This window comes from Neomonachus schauinslandi, chromosome X, assembly GCF_002201575.2.
Source record: "Neomonachus schauinslandi chromosome X, ASM220157v2, whole genome shotgun sequence".
In the NCBI taxonomy this organism is placed as follows: domain Eukaryota; kingdom Metazoa; phylum Chordata; class Mammalia; order Carnivora; family Phocidae; genus Neomonachus; species Neomonachus schauinslandi.
The window spans coordinates 99,397,754-99,420,841 of record NC_058419.1 but is presented as its reverse complement, the minus strand read 5'-3'; the positions used below and the strand labels follow the sequence as shown (position 1 = coordinate 99,420,841).

Sequence of the window (23,088 nt, the reverse complement as noted above, 5' to 3'; positions counted from 1 at the left end):
CCTATTTCTATCACAGGGTATATTGTAATTTCCTATGTCTGTCAATATATTATAAGCACCATAAGGACAGGCACTATACTGCGATCACACACTATTCTCAGTACCTAGTATGTAGTATCGGTTCAATTCTTAAATTTACTATCTCAGAATGATACCATGTTAACTGTGTATTTGAGAACAACAACATTATTTACATTATTCTTAGGGGATTCTCCAAGAAAAATAAAGTATGTGTTACGGAAGACAAAGTCTATGGAAGATTGACTAAATTAAGGTCAAGAAAGCTGGATTCTTGAGGTTCCTAAACTATGGCCCATGAGCCAAATCCTGCCCACCACCTGTTTTCGAAAATACAGTTTTTGGGGAACACAGCCACCCCCATTCATTTATATGTCGTCTATGACTGTGTTCACAATGGTGGAGCTGAGCAGTTGCAACACAGACTGGGTGGCTCACAAAGCCAAAAGCATTGACTATTTGGCCCTGTACTCAAGTTTGCTGACATCTGCTAGACACTAAACCCCTCTCTTAGATACACACTAGGGAATTAAAGGTGAGAGGATTCTGATATAAGATAATCGGTATCATCTTTTTAACTCCATTATGTGTATGTTAATGAAAATGTGTGTGGCTATTAAAATGCCCCTTCATCCTTTGAAATAATCATTAGCACTTTACACAATTAGTATTCCATAGTACATAACATGAAGAATGGCTAAAAGGAAAACCAGACATTGCATCTAATTAGAAATATTTATTCTGTTTAAAATGTATTAAAGTCTCCAAGTATGAAGCTATGTTTATTTGGCTTGGAATAAACATGGAAAACAGTAAGAAAGACCTGGGCCTTTGCCTCTTTTTCCTCTTCTTTGCGTTTATGTTAGTCAAGTTTCTTTCCTTATTTTTCTCTTTCTTCCTAATCCAAAATTAACTATCATTTCTGAAATTTCACAACCTTTTTTTTTTTTTTTTGGTAAGTCAGTCTTTTTCTGTGGGTTTTATGGTGATTTTTATTACTGGGCCTATATTTTGAATTCCTCAGGGTACTCGTAATTTCCACCCCCAGCAAAATGTCATCTGTTGTCCAGCACTCTGTACGTTTCCAGTAGAATATCAATGCATTAGACAGACAAGGAAGTCCAAAGTTCCTCAGAGAGAGAAAAAGGACATATTTTGCTCACTGCTTTCATCCTGGAGAAGAAAGGGTAAAGGGTTTTTCCATTTGATTTATTTAAAATCTGCACATAACTCCAGGTAAGTTCTTCAGAAACACAGGTTCTTATGCTTTAAAGGAATATAGCCATAGGAGGTACAAGGATAGTTTTATTCCCTCAAACAGCAGTTCCTGAAGTGTGGTCTGGGAACCTCTGGGGGTCCTTTAGGTACTTTGAGCGGGTCTGTGAGGTCAAAACTATTTTCATAATAATACTATGATATTATTTGCCTTTGTCTCTCTCTTTCTACGAGCTTTCCGGAGGCTATATTATGAGTGATATGGCAATAGAGTGCAGAAGCAGATGTCAGAGTCAGCTCTCTTAAGGTAAATACTAAAGTGATCCTCAAAAAGGTAAAACAATGTCACTGTTTTCACAATCTTTTTTGTTGTAGAAAATAGTTATTTTTCATAAGATATTTATTACTTTATATTAACATGGAGTGAGCTATGATAATCTTTAAGTGAATAAATAAAGGCTACAAACACTTCTCAGTTTTAATGTCCAACATGGTAAAACCAGAGAGAAATTGTTGAAAATGCTGGAAAACCATAGAAAAGAGTAACAATCCTCCTCCTTCCCCTCCTCCTCCAATACATTTAACATTTCAAATTTTCTCACAAGACTGAATTGAACAGCTCTTGGTTTCCTGGATGCAGGTATGTGGTCTAAGAGCAAATGTACTTGGAAACGGTAGTTTGGAATGTCACCTGTTCCTAAGGAAAACAGTGGATCTTATTTAGATTGAGGAGGGTGTGGTGGTTTTAACAGGGAGCCCCTCTGAGTAACTGAGGTTGAAGCTGAACCATGAAGTAAACATGCCTAAATGAAGTCTAGGGGAATAGCTTTCACACAGAGAAAGAAACTTCCTTCAGGCAGTAAATACAGAGAGATTCAGAGGAACTCAAAGTAGACTACTGTAACTAAAGTGTGGTAAGCAAGGTGGGGAATGGAAGATAAGGCCAGAGGGCCATGGTAGGAGTTTGACTTTTATCTTAAGTGCAACAGGAAACCATCTACTCAAGGGTCCTAGGAATTCAAAGGGAGGAATGACTACCTTGGAGGCTAGAAAATATGTTCCTTAGACAAAGGGGGAAAGCACTGTAGGAGGAGGATCAGCATAAACAAAGGCACAATGACGTAGAAGTTCATGGCTTGTTTGTTTCCATAGTGAAGAAATGTGGAAGGGGATTGGCAAGACAAAGTACTAGAAAGGTAGGTTTTGGGTCAGGTATTGCAGAACTCCACGTGCCTACAAAGGTTAAAACATACCCTCTGGAGTGCAAGAGAACCACTAAAGATTTTTTAAGTAGAGGTATGGCATAATTCTGTTTATTTTCTAAATAATGTATTTATCAGTCATTAAGGATATATAATGAAAGTACTTAGTTAAATAGGCTGTGTAAATATAATTACTTTTACTGAATTATCTCTGCATATTAAAATTTGATCATGAATAAAATTCATTAGTGTATTATTTATTCAACCTTCCCCATCAGTGATTAAATTCATTAAATATTGTGTATAGGGCACAGAGAAACTTAGCAAGTCTACATAATAGATAATTTAAGATTAGCTTTGACCCATAAAGTAGGCTATTTAATTTAGCTAAGCGCACCTTAAAATTAAAAAGTAGAATCCAAATGATAATTCCAAGGATTTTTTTTTTTTTCAAACAGACTTAGTCACATATGGCAGAGTCAGGAGACTGTGAACTAAAATATATATTTCCTGGTTCTTAGATCAAGAGGGCAGACAGCAGACTGACATAGCCCTGAAAAAAATTGTCTATAGGTTCATGAAGACTGAGGGTAGTTTCCCTCTTCACTGGGAGCTGACCAGCATTACTTTCCTGCTGAATATAGGAGCATTATGTTTCTATTCTCTAGAGAGAGTTGATGGTTTCTAAGCAACTGCCACATCATTTTGTCACTATATGACTCAAAAAGCAAAGTATAATGCAAAAGTGAGCAGCAATAAAAGGCCATCAGGTAGTAAATATTGCATATATAACACTTATGTTATATACTTATTAGGGGAAAATTAGGTTACCCTCTCAAAAGAGAAGCAAAAAGAGCCGTGCCTAAATTACACTGGGTAACAAGGGATATACAGATAGAAATTTTTAAAAAACATTTTGAGAAAATACAAACATACACAAAAGTGTAATAGTATGATACTATGATACTATTACCTGTAATCCAGTTTCAACAATTACCAGTATATTGCCAAACTTGTTATTTCTGTATTTTCTCATTCCCAACTATTTCTTTTTTCAGGTTTATTGAAGCATAATTTATATAATGTAAAACTCACCTATGGTAGGTATATACTTTAATGGCTTCTAGTAAATGCATAGAGTTCTATATACCATCACTACACCTTCCTCCCTTTCTCCTTTCATTGGTTTCAACTCCAGCACAATGTTGAATGTTGAAGTACTAAAAGTAGATATCCTTGTCTTATTCTTGATCTTAGGGTGAAAACATTCAGCCTTTCACCATTATGAATGATGTTAGCCATAGGTTTTTCATAGATGACCTGCACCATGTTAAGCTCTCTTATTTGTTGAAAATTTGTTTCATAACTAGGTGTTAGATTTTACCAAATGCTTTTTTCTGCATCTCTTGACATGATCATTTGGTTTTTGTGCTTTTCCTATTAATATGGTATGTTACAATAATCACTTTTGGATGTTAAGCCAACTCTGCATTCCTGGAATAAATCTCACATGGTCATGGTATGTAATCTTTTTTACATGCTCTGGATTCACTTTGCTAAATTTTTGTTAAGGAATTTTGTGTTTATGTTTATGAGGGATATTTTTCTATTAATTTATTTTATTGCAATATATTGGATAGTTTAGATCAGAGTAATGCTGGTGTTACAGAATGAGTTGGAAGTTTCCTCCTTGGGTGCTTTTTTTCTGAAAGGATTTGTGAAGGATTGGTATATAAAAGAATTTTTTATAAAAAGTTCATGAGTAAATCATCTGTACTGGGGCTTCTTTTGTCAGAAGATTTACAATTACTAATTTAGTTTCTCTACTTATATTAGGTCAATTCAGATGTCCTACCTTTTTTGAACCTATTTTGGTAATTTATATCTTTCTAGGAATTTGACCATTTTATGTAATTTGGAGAAATTGTGGCATAAAGCTTTTTATAGGATTACTGTCTAATCCTAATTTCTGTAGAGTCGGTAGTGATGTCCTCTCTCCTCTCTTTCCTTTATGATTTTGGTAACTTTAGTCTTCTTTTTTTTTTTCTTGGTCAGTCTAGCTGAAGTTTTGCCATTTTCAAAATCGTTTTCAAACATTAATGTTCGGTTTCATTGACATTCTCTATTCTGCTTTTTATTTTATTGATTTCTGCTCTAGTCTTCATTATTTCCTTTGAGTTTAGAGTGCTATTCTTTTTCTAGTTTCTTAAGATGAAAGCTTGAGTTATTGATTTGAGAATTTTAACCTTTTCTAACACAAGTGTTTGAAGTTTTAAATTTCCCTGTGAACACTGCTTTAACTGCATCCCATAAATGTTGACATGTGTTTTTATTTTCACTCAGTTCAAAATGTTTTCTAATTCCCCCTGTGATGTCTCTTTTAACACCTGGATTATTTAGGTGTTGTTTAATTTCCAAATATTTTGGTATCTCCCAGATTTCCTTCTGTTGTTATATTCTAACATAATTCTGATATATTAAGAGAACATGATTTTTATGAATTCAATCCTTCTAAATTACTTGAGATTTGTTTTATGACCTAGCATATGATCTATCCTTGAGAATATGCCATGGGCACTTTAAAAGAATATGTATTCTAAAACAACTAGACTCCTAAATATAAGAAACTGGTGGTTGCCAGAGGAGAGGTGGGTAGGGTGGATGACTGAAATATGTGATGGGGACTAAGAGTACACTTATTGTGATGGGCACTGAGCAATATACAGAATTGTTGAATCGTTATATTGTACACCTGAAACTAATATACCACTGTAGGTTAATCATACCTCAATTAAAAAAAGCCAAAACAGAAAATGTATTCTGCTGTTATTTGGTGGAGTAGTCTATAAACGTCAGATCAAGTTAGTTGATAGTGTTGGTCTTCTATATCATCGCTGATTTTCTGTCCCACTGATTGACCAAATACTGAGAGTGGGGTATTAGATCTCTAATAATTATTGAGTTATGTTTATTATTCCCATTTGAACTCTGTTAATTTCTGCATCATAAAATGTGGGGTTTATTGTTAATTATGTCTTCTAATGAAATGACCCCTTTGTAATCATAAATGCCCTTTTTTTGTCACTAGTAACATGTTTTACCGTAAAGTCTATTTCATCAGGCATTAGTATCACCATTTTATTTTCCTCATGTATGGTATATCTTTCTCCATTTTTTTTTTTTTTTTACTTTCAAAGTATATATGTCTTTGGCTCTGAGGCATTTTTTTTAGACAGAATATAGTTGGGTCTTTTAAAAAAATCCAGCCTGAAATATCTTAATTGGAATTCTTAATACATTCACACTTAATGTGACTATTGATGTAGTTCTATTCAAATCTGCCATTTTGCTCTTTTTTTATGTCTCATGTCTTTTTTTTTATATGTCTCATAGTGTTAACCACATTCTTTTGTTAGTTATTTTTGTTATACAAATTTAATTCCTCTGTTTTCCTTTTAAACTATAACATTATTTTCTTAGGGGTTGTTCTAAAGTTTACATATGCAACTTTATTTATCATGGTATACCTTAGATCAACTAATTTAACTCACTCCCATTAGGTTGGCTATCATAAGAAAAAGATTAAAAATATTGGCAGGCATATGAAGAAAAGGGAACTCTTGTATGCTCTTGGTGGGAAAGTAAATTGGTACATCTACTATAGAAAACACTATGGAGGTTCCTCAAAAGGTTAAAAATCAACTACCATATTATTCAGTGATCACACTTCTGGGTATATATCCAAAGGACATGAAATCACTATATCAAAAAAATATCTGCACTCTCACGTTCATTGCAGCATTATTCACAGTAACTAAAGTACAGAAGCAACTTAAGTGTCCATCAACAGATGAAAGGACAAAGACAGTATGGTATACATAGATAAACAATGGAGTATTATTCAGCCTTAGAGACATCCTGCCATTTGTGATCATGTGAATGTACTTAGAGGACATTGTAGTAAGGTAAATAAGCCAGACTCAGAAAGACAAATATTTACGGTCTCACTTATATGAGGAATCTAAAAAAAAAAGTCAAACTGAGAGAGAGAGTAGAATAATGGTTGCCAAGGGCTGGGGGGTGAGGGAAGTGGGGGAGATGTTGGTAATTGGGTATAAACTTTCATTTATGATGAGTACGTTTGGGGGATCTAATGTACAGCATGGTAACCACAGTTAATAATAATGTATTGCATACTTGAAATTTGTTAAGAGAGTAGATCGTAAATGTTTTCAACACATGTACACAAATGGTACCTATAGGAGGTGACAGATATGTTAATTAGCTTGATTTCAAGGTATACTTGTAACAAAATATCACATTGTACATCTTAAATATGTACAATTTGTCAAGCATACCTTAATAAAGCTAGGAAAAAAACCTAATTCTAGTAAAATATAGAAACTTTACTCTGATAAGTTCCATTTTCCCTCCTCCTTTGTGCTATTTATCATATTCATTGCACCTATGTGTAATAACACAAAAATACAGTGATATAATTGTTTTATGCAAAAATATGCCTTAAAGACAAGACCATACATCTATATTTGTACAGTCTTTTATATTTATGTGCATATTTACTGATTCTGTTGCTTTTCATTTGTTCATGTACATTTGAGTTAGTGAATAATATCATTGCTTTCAGCCTGAAGGAGTCCTTTAATTTTTTTTTTTTCTTGTAAGTCAGGCCAGCTAGAAAGAAATATTCTGATATTTTGAGAACATCTTTATGCACTTTCTAAAGAACAGCTTTCCTTTATCTGAAATTCCTGGTTGACAGTTTTTTTTTTTTTTTTCTTTCAGTACTTTGAATACATCATTCTACTGCCTCTGGCCTTCACTGTTTATAAGAAGTAATCTGCTAATCATATTATATTTCCTTGTATAGAATGAGTCATTTTTCTTTGACTGTTTTTAAGATTTCTACATTTGTGGTTGTATTTTAGTAGTTTGATATTTCTGATCACTGATCCCTTTGAGTTTATTTTGTTTGGGGTTTGTTCAGCTTCAATGTTTTTCTCAAGAGTATGACCATTATTTCTTCAAATAATTTTCCTGCTTCTACATCTTTCTTTTCTTTCTGGAACCTACATTGACAGACTCAATGTTTTCCTATAGTTCTGAGTTTCTGGTCATTTTTTCACTCTTTTTTCTTTTTGTTTGGAAGATTGGACAATTTCTATTTATCTTCAAGTTTATAGATTTTTTTATTCTCCCATCCTGAATTTGCTTCTGAGCCATGTTTAGTAATTTTTAAAATTTCAGTTATGATACTTTTCAGTTCCAGAATTTTCACTTGTTCTTTTTTATAATGTAGAACTTTTTTGATATTCTCTATTTATGTCCTTGTCATACTTTAATTATTTAAACATGGTTTTCTTTAAGTTCCTAAAAGTATTTATCATAGGAGCTTTGAAGTCTCTATCTGCTCAGTCTAACATCTGGACCAACTCAGAGGCAATTTCTATTGCCTGCTTTTTCCCCCTTGAGTATGGTTTATGATTTCCTGTTTCTTTGGATGTATCATTATTTTTCTAGAAAAGGCAACATTTTAATACACTGAAGGAGCTCCAGATTCTGATTCCCCCCCACACCATCAGTGTTGTTACTGAAGTTTTAATAACTTACCTGGACAGTATCTGTGGAATGTTTCCCCATAGTGTGTGACTGCTAATATCCTTTCTCTGTTTTAGAAAAAAAGAATATGCTTTGTTTCCTAGAGATCAGTAGAGCTTAGTTGTCTTTAGGCAATGAGGCCAGCAGTTGAGCTCAAACAACTGCAGTCAGTAAAATTTCCAATTTTTGTCAATGAGTCTATATGTGTGTTAGGCAATGTATTCAAAGTTCAGTTTTTAAGTCTTCCTACAGCATTATATGGAGATTGTCCAGCCCTGTATGATAGTCTCATTTTTCATCTATCCCTGAAAAATCAAATGTTTGGCTAGCTGTCCAGTCAATTGTTTGCCCTAATCAAGACAGCAACTTTGGGACAGCAGAGTTGCTAGTTGGCCCAACCATTTGTTACCTAAGTCTCTACTGTTACTGTGCTTCTGGGCATGGAGTTTTAGATGTTTGGCTCCACATAAAATCAGCCCCTCTGGAACTGAAGCTGCTGGTTTTCATATGTTATACTACTTCGATTTAACCACTATGCTGACCAAGCTGGGAATGGGCAGGGGGAACAGTCCCAAACAAAACACCAGATTTCTACTGTTCTTATTCAAAGTTCAGTAGTTTTCCATAAATAATCACTTTCCAATATATGTAAGCCTTTGATTTCCAGAGTCATGTAATACTTTGTCCACTTTTATTGTTGTTTTTTGGGAAGTAGATATGTTAAGCTACATACTTCACTATCCCAGAAGTCCTATTCCCAGAGACTAAGTTCTAGGCCCTATTCAGGTGCCAGGCACAGGAATACCTAATTTATTTACATGATCGCTAACCATTACAGCTACCATACAAGATACGCACTATTTTCCTTATTTTTCTAATGAGTAAAATGAGGCTCACATAGTTTAAGTATCTTGCCAGACAAACAAAAAAGCAAAGTAAAAATATAAACACAAAAGTACCATGCTATTTACTTCCAAAGGAAATAAACACAAGTAGGAGCATAAGGGATTATTGCCCAGCACTTAGTTAGCAGGTTTATGTAATTGACCAACCTCAACTCCATTTATTTAGTTTCCACTGTGCAGTGGAAAGGTTAATTGGCAAGAAAATAAGCTATTTTGTCATGGGTAGACTCTGATCATTTCAAAAATCATCTGTTGATTCATAAAGGTAGCATTTGTGCTCACATGAAATCCTGATAAAAATATGACTGATACTCTTCACTGAGTTATATCCACAAAAACCATCTCTAGCAACAAAAGATCACTGAACAGTAATTTTAATCTTAAGTCACATTTTTTTTTCTAAAGATTATATTTATTTCTTTGACAGAGAGAGACACAGTGAGAGAGGGAACACAAGCAGGGGGAGTGGGAGAGGGAGAAGCAGGCTTCCGTCCGAGCAGGGAGCCCGATGCGGGGCTCCATCCCAGGACCCTGGGATCATGACCTGGGCCGAAGGCAGACGCTTAACGACTGAGTCACCCAGGCACACCTTAATTCACATTTCTCAATCCGTAATGGACACCAATATATTCACAGTTACAGAACATTCCAGAATTTCCATTTCTTTTATATCTATCAGCTGCTTCAGAATCTTTCAAGTTCTGAAACTCCACAAACAAAACACACATTCAAGGATTCTCTTGTCCCCTTTATTTTGTAAACCAACTTTGCCTCTTTATCTACTTCCCCTTCACTCAGGCTTCTCTAGCTTTCTTTCTTTACTAATTACCCAAATTCTACATCATTAAAAATTCATGAATACATCAAAGATAGTATTATCCCTAGATACTGGAGGAAGCACAAATCTGAGAAGATACAGGCTTCAGTCTCACTAATTGGCTGAGAGAGAGGTAATAAAGGTAGTAGGGAACACTCACTTGTCAATTTGTCTTGTCCCGGCTGTCCTTGTCAGCTATTTTGTTCACTTAGGTAAAAATAATCATAATGGAAAAGGCATGAGCTAGGGGTCAGAATCACTGATATTTTTTAGTTCTTAATCTTTCTATAACTTTGATCAGCCTTGGTAAAAAATCTTAATCTTTCTGAGCTGCAATTTGATAATTTGTACAATGGACATAAGAATACTGCTATCCATCCATTGCCTACCATGTCACAGTCAGGTGAGAGGATGAACACACCTAAAACTGAGCTGTTGTGAAGATTGAGGGAATATTTGTAGATCTCTTAAAGACTATTTTGTAGTGTAAGCACACAAAACTTAGCATCATTAATATTTTTTTAGATTTATTTGAGAGAGCGCACGAGAGAGAGCGAGCGAGAGAGAGCGGGAGCTCACAAGCAGGGGGGAGGAGCAGAGGGATAGGGACAAGTAGACTCCCCGCTGAGCGTGGAGCCTGACACAGGGCTCGATCCCATGACCCCGAGATCATGACCTGAGCTGAAATCAAGAGTTGGACGCTTAACCGACTGAGCCACCCAGGCGCCCCTCAGTGTCATTAATATTAACTCCTGTGACTTCCAAGTTTCTAGCTTGGGCAAACACATAAATAGTGATACCACTCACAGATTTTGTGAAAGAACAGAATATATTCAGTGTTGGATAGAATGATTTTTGAGGTGGCTTCCAGACATGAAAGAGGAAATGCCCCATTAGAGGCTAGATATGTTTGCCTAATCCGGAGCTATACGCTGGACTGAACATTAAATTTAGGATCCAAAATAAGTGATTGTGGCACAGACTACTCATCTGCATACTCTATGATCCATTATTCCCTTCTTCTCTGTAAGAAGAGCCCAATGTTTAGCTGCCTAGCTCAGAGACTATGGTCATGAGAATCAGTTCCGACCACAAGATGTAAGGAAGGGTGTTGTGTGGACTTTCTGTGCAGTTCCCTAAAAGGGTAAAGGCATTCCCATTCTCTCTGCTTCCCAATACTGCAGCCCGAAAAGCATATGTGATAGCTGGAGAGCTAAAAGTTATCTTGGATCATGACGATAAAGGCCTTATCAAGGGATGGCAGATTTTGAGATAGAAGGAGCCTTGGTGTTTGACACCATAGAGTAATGATGCCAGCCTACCTCATTACAGATTACTTTTATACATGATAGATAGATACATTTCTATCTTATTTCAAGCAGTATTTTTTTGTGTACCTCCGGATTTGATTTCTAACTGATAGGGAGAGCTAACATCTGTGGCTATGGATAGCAACCAGGGAAAGTATATAGATTAAGAGGATATGATCTCTCTTAATAGGGTTGAGGAAATGTCACTTAGAAACATCAGGATTGGGCGCCTGGGTGGCTCAGTTGGTTAAGCGACTGCCTTCGGCTCAGGTCATGATCCTGGAGTCCCGGGATCGAGTCCCGCATCGGGCTCCCTGCTCAGCAGGGAGTCTGCTTCTCCCTCTCCCGCTCCCCCTTCTTGTGCTCTTTCTCTCTCTCACTCTCTCTCTCAAATAAATAAATAAAATCTTTAAAAAAAAAAAAAAAAAAAAAAAAAAAGAAACATCAGGATTTAAGGGGGAGATGAAAGGAGGAGTGCAATTAAAAAAGGAATTCTGCAGAAAAGTAGGAATAAAATCAGATGAAATTAATGACATGGTAGGCAAGGTAGCACAAAGTGCTAATTTGGAAAGTGGTCAGTTAATGCCAACCGGCCTACTGTAGGACTGAGATTTGTCCAGTGGATTTAACTATAGGAGATCACTGATGGCCTTGGCAAAGATATTATCAGAGCAGTGGTGCGGACCAAAAGCAAAAACAAAACAAAACAAAACAGATAAAAGAGAATATATGAATTTAAGTATTAGTAACTATAAAGAGAAGAATTTAAATGGGAATAAAAACTAGGAAAGGGAAGTAAGAGAGCTTTCTCATCTTGGGCTGCCCAGAATCTGAATATCCTGTATATGTGGGGGGGATTCCAAGGTCATTATGGAATAAAATGGAGGAAGTTCAGTTTTCAAATCTGGAATGAGTGACGAAGAACTCCAAGGTACCATTTCCAATTCTTTCCAATAGCAATGACATTTTTCACCCCCCGTCTGCAGGGGTGGGGTGGTCTCTGAGAGCATGCAGACCCAGGGTGTGATTTGGACTATATAGTTCCTGAAACTGAGCCTCTCCTCTGCTCTCTGTCCATTTAGGAGTTGGTGCTCTAGCCTTCTCTTTGGCAATGGGAGCAGGTCTTTATCCTTCTCATAAAGTTGATTTTTGTTTATATTAAACAGAACTGGATTCTGCTATTCACAGCTAAGAACTCTGTCAAGTACAGTGGAAAACATTATGAAAAGAGTATTTATAATTTATTTTTTAATCTAGGAGCTACAAATGTTTACTTGGTCAGGGGTAGGAAGCCAGTAGAATAGGGTGAGGATATGCTTGTGTGCATTCGGGGGAGAGAGAATAATTAATGGGAGCCAGGTTCCTGTGAAATAAGAGATAAGGCCTCCTTCAAAAAACAAGGAGATAGTTATACATTCACCGTTATAACAGTAAGTGAAAAATTCTTAGATTAGCAGCTCACACATGTATGGTGTTTTCCATTTTAGAAAGGGCTTTTAAAAACATTTATCATAGTAGAGAAAAATATTTTTAACTTATATTAGCCAATGTGAGAAAAAGCTTGTGATCATTTTCGATTTCTATTAATGGTTAACTGTGATAATTGAGAATTAGTAAAAGAAGAGCCTTGTTCAAGAAAACATGAGGACAGAGTCACACACATATCAAAGGCATGCTTTAATTATATTAAATCCAGGGAAGGAATCAAAGTGATCAACACATTTTTATCTCAGGACTTGGGGTTTTCCCTTGGGCAGAAAGGTAATCTACTGACTCATGGATACTGTGTTCATTTTTAGCAGTATGAAGGTTTGCAATTCTAACAAAAAGTACTTTGGAAATGATTGCTTGTAGTAAGACCTATGTCTCACAGGATAGGCTCTGACAGTAGACAATATAAGTTTCCTCAGCAACAAGGAAAATGAAAAGCATGTAAAATGCCCTTTGGCCTGTTTTAAGCCACTGGTGGCTTCCAGGTGTATCTGCTGTACAGATGGACAACAGACAAATTTTAGACATCAATAACCTTAGAGGGAGAGGGAATTTACAGGATCTCAAGCAAGGAGTCTTCCTGGGGCAGGCTTCAGTCTGTACTTATTTCTCATATTCCAGTCTCTCCACCTACAGTATCTCTAGCTATTGAACACTTGAATTTCACTGAATACTGTATCCATGCTTTAAATATGCTTGTAGACATCCTTTCTTTCACCAGGGTCCTATACATATATAGGGACATGGGGACATTTCTGATCTGTCATCAGTATGACGGGAAATTTGAGCTTAGTTTCCTATGTGTTGTAATCAATTCAGTCTCCTGATATATCCCCAGTATTTTGTTTACCAACCCTTCTGACTTAGGATAGTTAAGGGGGGGTAGTCTGTGCTCAGTGGAGATCACATATATTACCTCAGTTCGTTAGTTACCACTAGTACTCATCTGCCACAGTGGCTTCCTGACACCGGAACTCCTTCTCCACAGTATCACTTATTAATACGTACCCTGGGAACTCTGTTTCGATTACCAGCTAGTAAGTCAATGAAGTAAGAAAGGGATCTCACAGGGTTAGGTGACTGGGAATTGCTACCATCTCTCCATTGAGGAAGAAAAAAGGCTCAGTGTCTTCAGCAGCTTTGTCTTCCTCCTGATGTTCAGACTTACACATCCAAACACATGTTCTCTGAACACCTTGTTTTAGATGTTCCACAGGCTCCTCAAACCTGTCATATCCCAAGGTGAAGTCTGTATGTCTGATGTGTGTCCCTCTTTCCATCTGGGTTCTCCCTCTTGTATTTCCTATCCGAGCTAATGCATTCAATTCAGAAATGTAGATAAGGGGTCATCCTAGAGCCCTCCCTTCATCACCCCCATCTCATCTAATCAATTACTAAGTCTTTTTATTTTCATCTGCTTAGTGTCTTAAATCTGTCATGTCTTCATGAATTTTATTCAGCTCAGACATTTCTCATCCTTAATCTGAAAAACTATAGAACTACTTGAGACACCCTACTGTTAGCCTCAACCTCTTCATTTCACCCTGACCTCAACTATCAAAGGGGCCCATGTGCTTCCAAATCTGAACTATTTGAAACCTTCCAAGGCCCTTCTATTCCACACCAGGAAAATGTTTGAGATACAAAATTTTCCCTGACCTGCTCCATCTTGACTGCTCGTATCACACCATACTTCGTCCTTCAGACATACAAGAGAAATCCTCTTATTAAACTTGACTAGGATGAGTGGATAGGTAGTCTTAGGGAAAAAATGTTAAATCGGAGGGATTACATAGAGTTGTTTAAACATATTTAAACATTTTATTTTCTTTTAGAACATATTCGCCTCTAATTCACCACTCATTTGGTATGGGGTCCAAGACCTTTCCTGAAGTAAGGATCCACTGACTGAAGTGCCGCATACTCTTTCTTACATAAACCACTCCCCTATTTCATCATCTAGGACTTTCAGTTTTGGTTTCTTCAAAGTAGAGTAAGTTTTAGAGAGATTAGAAAGAATCTAAATGAAAAAATCTTCTTGACTTTTGTGATTTCTACCCTCTACCCCCAATCTTAGTTTCCTCATCTATATCTAATCGAACATTTTTTTCCCTGATCATCATTATCAAGTCTTTCAAAGCATTCAACTTAGTTTTCATAGAAACCATAATTCTTTCTCTTTGCATTCCCATTTTAATTAAATAAAAATATAAAAAACAAGAATATCTTTTATTAAACAGGTTGGGAACAACACATCGGTGGCTCTTGGAAATGCTGCTCTCAAGTGGTGGGAGGCAAGGTACGTGGTTCCAATAAGGCTACTCGAAAAACTTTCAAAAACATATAGGTTATTAATATCCAGCATTCAGTTTGGAATAAAAATTAGGCAGTTGGTTTTTACATACAGAATGATGAACTCATTTAAATGAAGATTTAAGAGAGCTTCTCTTTTCTAAACTGCATGTAGTCCTTCAACATAGCCCACTTTTTCTTGTTGCACTGATTTTACTCATGTCACTTTTTTCCCTCTGGCATGTCCATCCATTCGTTCTTCATTTGACTCCTGACATCCTTTAAAGCCCATCCCAGAGATCATCCTCCATTACCAATTCTAACTCCTACCTCCCCAGGCCCCTAAGAGTTCATAGAAGGCCATGAATAAAGTGCACCCACATGTGTATCTATAGAGTGATATTGTCTGTACCAGCCAATGCAACAGCATGTTTGGCTCCAGCTAGTCAGTTTCACTAGAATTTGCCAAGTTGCAAAGAATAAAATATGACATAAAAAGATTAACTATGAGGCTAATTTTTCATAGTCTTTTGATGAAGAATTATGAATGTCCTTGAAAGCTTTTCAAGAGTCATCAGATAACAGATGGGAAGAGACCAGATTTTTCATAGACACCTGTGGATAATAATATCTGTATGATCCTCTTTGATCAATCTAAAAATAGCTCTTTGATGATATGGATTGCAAAGTAAAACATTTTGTGCTTATAGATTAGATGAAAATAAAATACTCAGTCTCAAGGTTAATTTCTTCTTATTTCACCTAGAATTTATTAGTTGTGATACAGTAAAACTGAGGTAAACAAATGTACAAAGTATTTGAATCAAAGAGTATTTTTATATAAAAAGCTATGGAAGTTAAAATCATTTGTCTCTCAAGAGTATTAAATTCAGGGGGATACCTAAAACATGAATTATTAACCCAACTTCTTTAAGGTTAGAATTGATCTAGTCCAATTTCCAGAGCTAAAGATGATCCATGAAAATGTGTTAATATTATTAAAAAACATTGAAAAAATGGCTCTGGCTCTGTACCTCTATTTTTAACCTATGTAGCAATGTCAAGTGTAGAGATTTATAATCCTAGTTTAATTTGAATGTGAATAAAAATCTTAGAATTTAAACTGAAAAAATGTTTTTTTAGATTTTCTGCTAAGTACTGTGGGCTCTAGAGATGAGAATAAGCTATTGCCTGGCCCTCATGAAGCTTTCAATCTTGCCAAGGAAGATAAAACACAGTAGGCTACATGATAGATACATAAAGTGTAATGTGTTATAAAAAGGAGGAAAAAGAACTTAAGAGAACAAACTGCTTCTGCTCGAGAACAGGAAGTAGTACTCACTGAGGAAAGAATGCTTACGTTGGGTAGGATTTTCAGAGAAAATTATGCGAAAGGCAATTCAATCTCAAAAAGCTAATCAGGTCATTTTATGCTTGGGACACAAGCTGAAATAATGAGTATGATGGATAACATGTTTGGAAAGCTAGGTCAGAACAGATTCTATGTCCTATCCCCTTGCTGCAAAGCATGGCCAGCTAAGGGAATGGGCTTGCTAAGTGAGCGGTTGATGGGCAGAAACTGGAAGTACATCCTAGAGAATACTACAGGTCAAAGCTAAGATAAGTAATGCAAAATTGGATCTAGAGGAAGGAGGCCAGAGTCAGACTGTCAGCGTTTACATCCTAGTTCAAATACTTGCTAGTTATGTGATCTTGGGCAAAGAACTTGAGCAGTCTGTGCCCCAACTGCCCTTCCATAAAGATGAATATAAGAAAAGAGTTGTTAATGAAGATTCTATGAGCTGTGTAAAGCACTGGGAACTGCACCTGGCAATATTAAGTGCTGTCACCACCACCACCACCACCATTTTACGAGCATCTATATGAAGTATTATAAAACAAATGTCTATGGGAAAGCAGTTAATATAAACGACTGAAGTGGGACAGGTGTGGCAAACTGAAGAGTAAGCTTCCTTGCCCAAACCAGTGCTTCGCAAACTTTCCTGTGCATATCAATCACCTGGGAGTCTTGTTAAAATGCTGACTACGATTAGATCCTGCATTTCTCAGCAACTCCCAGGTGACGTCTGTGCTCTAGTCCAGAGACCACACTTTGAGTAGCAAGTCTGAAACATCTCTTATTCAGATGCAGCTGACCTGTGCCTTGAGAGAATGTGGAGGTGAGGGCCCAGTAGCCAGATCTGAGTTTTCTTTTTTCTTTTTTTTTTAACTTTTTTTTAAAAGATTTTATTTGAGAAAGAGAGAAATAGAGAGTGCATGTACAAGCAGGGGGAGCGGCAGGCAGAGGGAGAGGGAGAAGCAGGCTCCTTCTGAGCGGAGCGCCCGACGTGGGGCTCCATTCCAGGACCCTGGAATCATGACCTGAGCCTAAGGCAGATGCTTAACCGACTGAGCCACACAGGCGCCCCTCAGATATGCATTTTCAAAAGGAGACAGGAGCCCTTGTTTGTTTGTTTTAGAAAATATGAAGCCCCTTGATGTTTAAATGTTGGCAATTATTTCAAAAACAGTGCCTCTGTAAAAACACTACACACTTTCCAAGCTGGATTCCACCTGTGGGCACTCAGTCTGCAAACTCAGGGCTGGCTGAAGAAACCAGGGAAGTTCAAGTACAGAGCAAGTAGACTGGAGTTAGGGCTGACAAGATCCTGGGGGCAGAGTAGGAATGTGTGAGAAGGCTTTCAGCACTGGTTTAACATGGGTATGCCGGGTCCATTGGAAAGATTACAAGTACTATAAAGAGATTTCTAACTCATACTAAAATTTTTGGTTTTCATTTTGTAGGAAATAGGGTGCTATACAGAAGGCTATTTTGGTTAGGGGAGCCTGAATTTGTCAGGAGACAAAATTAAAGAAGACTTAAGAGAGAACAGTTGTCTCACAAAGAGTGCACAGAGTATATGAATTGCTAATGGAGATTTTCAAGAAGAGGTCCTACTAGGCCTACTATAATGAATTAGATAAGGCTCATTTCTAATTAACAGCATCTATTTGCATGCAAACAATGAACTAAGGCCTTTAAAAAACAATTTCTTCCCTTAAGTACATTTAGGAATGCTTCCCATTAGCTTATTTACACCATTAATTTGCTTGGCAAACTAGCATAGATTATATGCAGGTAAACTTTGGTTCACAACATCAGAAGTAGAACATTTAAACGAATAAGAAGTTACAGATTTTACCTGAGTCTTGCACAATAGGGCTTTTTAAAAGACCTAGCCTTACTTTGAACTTTGATGTATAACTGAAAGATTTTTGTGTCCTTACAAAAGGAATGTAAAAACATTTTCCCCTAGGACTGCTTGCCAGAAAGATGCCAGTCTTCGTTTCAGAAAGGGTTACTGCCCTTTCCACACACTGTTCCCCACTAAAAGATTTAAATCAGAGGCCCTTGGAGAAATGGTTGATTTCAAACCTGGGGCAGGGAAAGTACAAGGTGAGCTTGGGGCATTGAAGCCAGAAGCTCGAACAAGTTCCCACTGGTCAAATTTAATAAAGGTGAGGATATCAACAAGAATAACTATAACTTATTGTAACATATTGACTAAGTAAGAATCCATAAATGCATACTGATATCAAGGAGAAAAGTGAAAGCTTTTCTTTTTAAATAGAGGAAATCAGCTTGTAGGTTCATGTCAGAATTCAGAAAAAAATCACCATCTTGCAACCCTAATGTAGCGAGTTTGGGAAGGATCGTCAAAGGATATTAAAGCCGTTAGGGACCTATTAATTAAAAAAAAAATGATACTTTACAACTCAAGATCTGATGGCCACCATCTAAACCAAGTGATCAAACTTAGCAGCATTTAGAGTGGGACCACCTCATTTTATGACCTCTGATGTGATCCGAAGTACACACCGTCTTTTATGAAGTATTCTTGCCCAAAACATTTAACTTGCATCTTTTCAAGTCTCAACATCCAGTTTACAAAAAAATACAGTGAAAAGAGAACAAGCTAAATGACATAATGAAGGGGAAAATATTAGATAAATCCAGAAAGGTGAGATTTTTTTTTTTGAGGATATTGTACCAGACTCTTCCAAATGTCAGTATCAGTAAAAAGAAAAAGCAAGTGGGAGAGCTATTTTCCACTAAAAGACACTGAAGAGGGGCACCTGGGTGGCTCAGTTGGTTAAGCGACTGACTCTTGGTTTCGGCTCAGGTCGTGAGCTCAGGCTCATGAGATTGAACCTCAAGTGGGTCTCCGCACTCAGCATGGAGTCTGCTTGAGATTCTTTCTCCCTCTGCCCCTCTCACTGCTCCTGCTCTTTCTCTAAAATAAAATTTAAGACTGAAGAAACCTAATAACTGAAGGGGATCATAATATGCCACTTGGGCGTAAGAATTATTTTGAGTGGAAGGCAACTGAGATAGAGCAGACACAGGAAAAGCTCTCTACCCAGCGTATTTCTGCCTTAAGGTAGGGCATACACCTGCCCTTGTGAAGGGATTCCGCTGTCCCTTTTCTGGACCAGGAAGAGCAGACAACCTTTTATCACTAGAGGTAGCAGCACGGACTTGAATCTACTTATTACTGACACATCCTTATCTTCCATTAGTTTCCCCATATATTTGCCTTCCTGCAATCTATCACCCCTAGAAGCCCAAACCCCTTTCTTTTGTCTTGTCACCTCCCTACAATTTAATTCTCTTTGTTAAAATGGTATTTAAGCTCTTAGGTCTACCGCTTCTTTGGCTTTTCACTTCTTTCCTATGAAGCCCCCTGTGCCACATTAAAAAATTAACATCAAATAAAATCTGTATGCCCTTTCTCCTATTAATGTGTCTTTTTGTCAATTTAACTTGCAGTCTCCAGATATTAAAGCTAAGAGGGTAGAGGAGAAAGGTTTTTTTTTTTTTTCCTCTCCTACAAAACCAAATGCAATACATAAAACATGATGGGACATTGGTATGAAAACCTCAAAGAATGATATGAAAGACATTTTTGAGTCATTCGGTCTATTTGGATATGGGTGGGATGTTAAACAATAATATGGTATTATGTTTAATTTTCTTGAGCATGGTAAACAAGCATGGCTATATATGACATGTCCCTATTCTAAGGAAATGCATGAAGTATTTAGAGGTATAGCATAAGGGTGTTTATAACTTACTTGCAAATTTTAAAACAACAAAAAATGTGTGTGTGTGTGTGCATGTGTGTGTTATTGCCTATATTAAATAAATAAAGGCACACATGGGGGAGGTAGGGAGAGGGAGAAAAAAAATGGCAAAACGTTAGCTATTGAATCTAGGGATTTAGGAGAAGGAGAAGAGGGTATATGGGTATTCCTTATGCTACTTTTTTCAACTTTTCTATATGCTTGTAGTTTTTTATTTAAAATGTTGGCAAAAGACAAATTTCAAGCAGTGTATTCGATCAGATGGCATTTAAATTAAAACTCTTATTCCTCTAAGTACAATAATTGCTTTATCTCTAATGGTGGAAACAATACCATATTTGCCTAAAGGGAAAAGGAGAGATAAATTCTTGAGATCACTTTTCATTGCTATGGATTATGATTCAAAGATTCCTCAATTTAGGGATTCTACTTCCCATCACCTTGCTGACCTCTTCCATTCAATCTTTTATCAACTGATATTAATCTAAGTAAAATGGCCTCCCTTATGTTGTCAGCTATCCATTGCTCAAAGGCCTGCCTACCTACATTCCCTTGACTGGTACATCTCCTGGGATATCCAGAAAAAAAGGAGTGTATGAAGATAGTGACGACATCATTAAAAGGACTGAGACCACAGTACATGATAATGAGGTCTGGGCAGAAAAACAGCTAGCCAGTAATAGTTAAGATCCTTTTTTCCCTATGCTATGGAGCCCTCTGGCAATCTAGCGATGCCTGGGACTCTTCTCAGAATCATGTTTTTAAGTCCAGAATATAAAAAGCCAAGAACTCCGAAGAAAGTCAATTGTATTGAAATACGGTTATAAAACTACTAGAAAATATTTTTTGTGATATAGCAATACATGTGCTTGTTTATTATTAACACATTGATAAGATCTTATGGAAGATCTGATAACTGGTACAATTTTGACAAGTGGTAACGTTGAACAATACTTTGAGATATGTGTAGCTACTCTACTGAAATATAAAAATATCTGTGATTTCACAGGTACTCCTAGTATTACCCTGGTTTGTTGCCTTTATTCAAAATGGAAGAGAATGCTCAATTTCCATTAGAGGTTAGCAAAAACAGAGGTATTTTTTTTTAAAATTCAAGCTCATGGCACCCCTTGAATCCTACCAATGGACCTGGGCTTAAGAATCCTCATTACATAGGCTTGCTTTGTTTTAGCCTATGATTTCCTTTATGGCTGATAAATTTTCATTTGCATCTTCTTCATTTACAAAGACCATATTGGTGGCTAAGCCATCATTAAACTCATTATACTGTCATGCTTAAACCTATAGATGCTATCCAGTTCCTCTGCTACATAATTGAGGCAACAGTGAATTTTGTCTTCAATTGTATACCTAATTGCCTGCATTTTATACTTCATTTATTTCCAACATAAACTAACCTTAATGGATGTCCACTGCTATTTGAATTTGTTCTGGGATTTTTCCGCTCATATTTCTGATATCTTGCATTTTCAAAAAGAAGCGTTTAAAATTATGTAGCTGTAAGGCTCCAAACAGTTTTGCAGATTTTTTTTTCTGCTTAAATTGTGTACTTTCTTTTGTATGTGTACATGGACTAGGAAACATGAAATATTTCCAACAGCTGCATTTAAAGCCCATTGCAAACTGAGAATACTGATGTCAACTTGAATGGTCATTTTATTTTTCACCTGTGCAATAAATAACCTCTGTTTCCTGCTGACTTTTCCTTGGGTTGCAGTGAAAGCATGGCATTGATTAATAATAGTTTCATGATTACAGCTCTTCCACTATTGTTAGGTTAACATATTCTTTATATGTATATTTTTTTTACTTTTACTTTATTTGCTACTGGATGCTTGGAAATAGCTGTTAGTGTATTGGTAGAAAAGGCACTTCTATTTTATTACTTTTTTACATTTCATAAAATTTAAATGATACAAAAATTCTGAGGAAGTATGCCATGAAACTGATCTCAGTGGAAATTTAAATATGCTAACATTTATTTTTAAAATGTAGCGTGAAGTAGACAACTTTAAAAGCTGAGTTAAAAAAAAAACCCTCAAGGAAGCTGATCTTGACTTTTTAAAGCATAAAAGTACAATATTTAATGTAGGTCAAAATGTTTAAATGGAAAAATATTTCTAACCAGTTACAGCCAAATCCCTAGCTGTAATTAACCTACAATTTGTGTAATATTTCATCACAGTGTCGGCATACACTACTTTCTTGTAAACTTAGAAGGATCTAAAATTTTAGAGCTTATTTGGTGAAACAGTCTTAAGGCCCTATGTTTCTAAGTTCTGATTTTCATTTAGAAGTCAGTAATAGATCACTTTTTCACCTGAATTTTTAAAAACTTGTTATCAGAGAAAATATTGACATGTTGTATTTAAATATAATATGAGCAGGATATTTAGAGATGAGAAACAATACTTTATATATAATAAAGAAAAAATAATCTTCCAACCCATTTAATCTACTTTATGAATTCAAGTTATTAATTTTTAGAGCAGGCTATGCAATTTTCCTTAATCTGCCCATTTGTTAACATCTTATTTTAGACTGAATTGACTTTAGTTCAGAAATGATATTATACAGGTTTAAACCTGCTCATAGTCTAAACATATCAGTTATTTAAGTAATGATAGTTGTGTGTTTAATAGAGAGATTTCAATGTGGGGAAAAAAGTATATGATTTTCCCAAGGAAGCAGTTTCACCACCAAGTTTAGACCTTTATTTTCCATTATCTCTATAAAAATTATAATTATTTTCTAGGGCGCCTGGGTGTCTCAGTCAGTTAAGTGTCTGCCTTCAGCTCAGGTGTGATCTCAGGGTCCTGGGATCGAGTCCCGCATCAGGCTCCCTGCTCGGCGGGGAGTCTGCTTCTCCCTCTGCCCCTCCCCCCTCTCATGCTCTCTCTCATTCTCTCTCTCTCAATAAAAATCTTTAAGAAAAAATTATAATTATTTTCTAAGCCAAGATTCAAACTAAAAATGTTTTTAGATGATGCTATTATTTTTAAACTTTATCAAGAGGTGTGTGTGTGTGTGTGTGTGTGCAGGTTAAGTAAAGCATC

The 23,088-nt window shown here is 36.3% G+C and overlaps 1 protein-coding gene across 1 annotated transcript in view; it reads right to left on the bottom strand.

Annotated features, from left to right (window-relative positions):
* The window catches only part of DMD (dystrophin), a 2,077,064-nt gene that overhangs the window by 788,380 nt on the left and 1,265,596 nt on the right, over positions 1-23,088 (bottom strand). The gene's annotated exons all lie outside the window — the stretch shown is intronic.